The 3,996-nt window shown below is 42.2% G+C and overlaps 1 non-coding gene across 1 annotated transcript; it reads left to right on the top strand.

The window, feature by feature from the left end:
* The first annotated feature begins 22 nt into the window (after positions 1–22).
* On the top strand, positions 23–94 carry trnam-cau. Its single transcript has one exon. It is a non-coding gene; the product is annotated as a tRNA-Met (tRNA).
* The last annotated feature ends 3,902 nt before the right edge of the window (positions 95–3,996 follow it).

Below are 3,996 nucleotides of genomic sequence, written 5' to 3'. Positions count from 1 at the left end.
CCCGCCTTGGTTGCTTATGGAGAGCAGAGTGGCGCAGCGGAAGCGTGCTGGGCCCATAACCCAGAGGTCGATGGATCGAAACCATCCTCTGCTAACTGTTACCTTTTAATACCTCAGTCCCATTCATCAATGGCACTCTGAACACATAATAGCATTGAGGTATCCGAATCTTAGGAAAGCACAGGTTCTCTAAGATAGTTTTTCACACAGGAGCTAATGATATACGCCTTCGACAGTCAGAGGTTACTAAGAGTAACATTATAGAGGTGTGTAAATTAGCGAAGGCAATGTCCAATGCTGTAGTATGCTCTGGCCCCATCCCAATGCGACGTGGCGATGTAGCCTACAGCAGGTTATGGTCGCTGAACTGCTGGATGTCCGAGTGGTGCTCCAAAACAATGTGGGCTTCATTAATAATTGGAGCATTTTTGAGGGCAAGGCTGGCCTGTTAGGGCGGACGGTGTCCATCCCACCGGAAGGTGCTGCTCTCATTTCTTGTAGTATAGGTCATAGTCTCAGAACAGCACTAGTTAACAAGTGACTGTCTAGAGCCAAGGCCAGGGAGCAGACAGACAGGCTAAACCGACCGTCTGCTAGCTGCACAGAGTCGTCACTCAGGATCCACCATATTGAGACTGTGTCTGTCCCCCGAGCAAAACCAAAATATAGGAACTATCAGAAAGTCTGTTTAAGTAACCTGATTAACATTAAATTAAATAGGACTGAACGCACAGCCAGCACCTCTGATCTAAAAATAGGATTGTTGAATATTAGATATCTCACGCCAAAAGCGCTTACTATAAACGAAATTATTACCGACCAGGAGTTTAATATAATGTGTTTGACAGAAACGTGGATTAAATCGAATGAATATGTAGCATTAAATGAGGCGAGTCCTCCTGGGTATAGTTACATACACCAACCCCGTCTAAATGGCAGAGGAGGCGGAGTAGCAGCTATTTATAATAATAATCTAAACGTCACACAAAAGACTAAACACAAATGTAAAACATTTGAAGTTCTCTACACCAACATAAAATATTCAGTGTCTGAAAGCAGGTCAAGTCAGTTAATTCCACTAATTATTATTTATAGACCCCAGGGCCCTACTCTGATTTTCTGATAGAATTTGCAGATTTCATTACAAATCTAGCTACTTCTTTAGACAAAGCATTAATTGTTGGAGACTTTAATATTCATTTTGATGATCAGGAAGACTCCTTAAGAGCAGCAGTTGTGTCCATTCTAGATTCAGTCGGAATTAATCAGAATGTTATAGGACCCACTCATAGTGGTGGACACACTCTCGACTTGTTGTTAACATTTGGATTAAAAATAAAAACTTAGTCATAATTCCACAGTCTGAAGCTATTTCAGACCATTATCTAATCTCGTTTAAAATTTGCCTTAGTCATCGATTTCTACCTCACCACGTTACCGTGTTAAGCGTACTTTCACGTCAGCTACAGCAGCGTTTTATTAATTATCTTCCGATATTACGATATTAGATAGATCTCCGTCAGACCCGCAGAGCTCGACTGGGCCACTGAACATCTAGAAACAACGTTACGTTACACTCTAGATGATGTAGCTCCCTTAAGACCAAAATGATCAGGGAGAAAAAATTAGCACAGTGGTATAATGATCATACGCACCTTAAAACAGACCACTCGAAAACTAGAGCGTAAATGGCGTCAAACAAAATTAACAGTATTTCCATTAGCACTGGTTATGTACCAAATCCTTCAAACTGGCAGTTATCCACCCCTTATTAAGAAACCTGACCTTGACCCATGTCAGTTGTCCAACTACAGACCGATATCAAATCTCCCCTTTATATCCAAAATTTTAGAAAAGGTTGTAGCACAGCAGTTATGCTCACATCTGCTTATGAATAACATTTTTGAAATGTATCAGTCAGGATTTCGGCCTCATCATAGCACAGAGACGGCGCTAGTTAAGGTGGTAAATGACCTGTTATTGGCCTCTGATCAGGGTTTTGTCTCCTTACTTGTTTTGCTCGACCTTAGTGCAGCTTTTGACACCATTGATCACACTATACTGCTTGCTAGACTTGAGAATGTTGTAGGAATAAAGGGAACAGCTCTCTCTTGGCTCAGGTCTTATTTGACTGATCGCTATCAGTTTGTGGATGTAAATGGTGAGTTCTCCACGCTCTATGAGGTAAAGTTTGGTGTTCCTCAAGGATCTGTCTTAGGCCCACTGCTTTTCTCTTTATATATGCTGCCTCTTGGTGAAATTATTCATAAACATGGGATTCGCTTCCATTGCTATGCTGATGACACACAGCTGTATATTTCAGCAAAGCCAGATGAGAGAGATCAGCTTAACAATGTTGAGAAGTGTGTAAAGGACATTAGACAGTGGATGCTTAATAACTTTCTTCTGCTCAACTCAGATAAGACGGAAGTACTTTTACTAGGACCACATGCAGCTAGAAGTAAACTTTCTGATTACGTAGCATCTCTGGATGGTGTTTCTGTTTCAGCATGTACGGCTGTCAAAGACCTTGGTGTGATTATTGACCCGAGTCTTTCCTTTGAGTCTCACGTGAATAATATCACCAGAATCGCCTTCTTTCACCTTAGAAATATTGCTAAGATTAGAAATATGATGTCGTTACAGGATGCAGAAAAACTGGTTCATGCTTTTGTTACTTCTAGATTAGACTACTGTAACGCTTTACTGTCTGGGTGTGCGGTAAGTGCATCAATAAGCTTCAGTTAATCCAGAATGCAGCAGCAAGGGTCCTCACTAGATCTAGGAAATATGACCACATCACCCCTGTTTTAATCAGTCTACACTGGCTCCCAATCAAATCTCGCATTGACTATAAAATATTACTACTGACGATAAAGCACTCAATGGTCTCGCACCGCAGTATCTGAGTGAACTTCTGTACCAGTATGATCCTCCACGCCTACTTAGATCAAAAGGTGCTGGCTATCTGTTGGTTCCTCAAATAATGAAGACTACAGCAGGGGGCAGATCTTTCTCTTATAAAGCCCCACAGTTATGGAACAGCCTTCCAATCAGTGTTCGGGACTCAGACACAGTCTCAGTGTTCAAGTCGAGGTTGAAAACGTATTTATTTAGTCAAGCCTTTTATCAGTAGATTTCTCTTAGGTAAAGGCACAGATCTGGAGGGAACATGGATATAGAGTGTTTGGTGAACTGGTATATTTGTATGCTGTCGTCCCCTCACATTCACACGCTCACTCAGGTTTGTTGACGGTGGTGTGGTGGGTCGCCTCTTATCCCAGAGATCCCTCATGTCTGTGTTACCTTCTGGTTCTCCTTTTAGTTATGCTGCCATAGCGAGTCTTGCCGAGTCCAAACTGCACAGTGACATTAACTTTCGTACACCAATAGTTACACTTAATAATCCATATCCTTCTCTTCCGTCACCCTCTCTCTCTCTCTCTCTCTCTCTCTCTCTCTCTCTCTCTCTCTCTCGAGTTAAACATGCTCCTGAGGCTCCAGTGACCAGTGTTCCTGCCCTCTCCCCTCCTTGGATCTTCACACTTCTGTGCAGCTCGGACGGTCTCTTAATTCGGAGTAGAACGGGTGCTTTGAGGACGGATTGGACTGTAGTTGGTGTCGGCGGTCTGCTGCACTGACTCGGGAGTGCAGTTTGCTTCTGATCATCATCACTGTACCCCACAACATTGTATATCTGCTTCAAATGGACATTTGGTGCAACCCAGATGAGGATGGGTTCCCTCTTGAGTCTGGTTCCTCTCAAGGTTTCTTCCTTATGCCATCTCGGGGAGTTTTTCCTTGCCACAGTTGCTCATCAGGGACAAACATACTTACAAAGAACATATTTATGTTTAATCACCACATTATCTGTGTAAAGCTGCTTTGAGACAATGTTCATTGTTAAAAGCGCTATACAAATAAAAATGAATTGAATTGAATTGAATTATTTGTGGTTAGTTTAGCTACTGAAAAAAATGAACCTGGGATTGTTTT

This window comes from Silurus meridionalis, unplaced genomic scaffold (genome assembly GCF_014805685.1).
Source record: "Silurus meridionalis isolate SWU-2019-XX unplaced genomic scaffold, ASM1480568v1 Scaffold839, whole genome shotgun sequence".
In the NCBI taxonomy this organism is placed as follows: domain Eukaryota; kingdom Metazoa; phylum Chordata; class Actinopteri; order Siluriformes; family Siluridae; genus Silurus; species Silurus meridionalis.
Note: the sequence above shows the minus strand (reverse complement) of the source record. Positions and strands in the feature narration are given on the sequence as shown.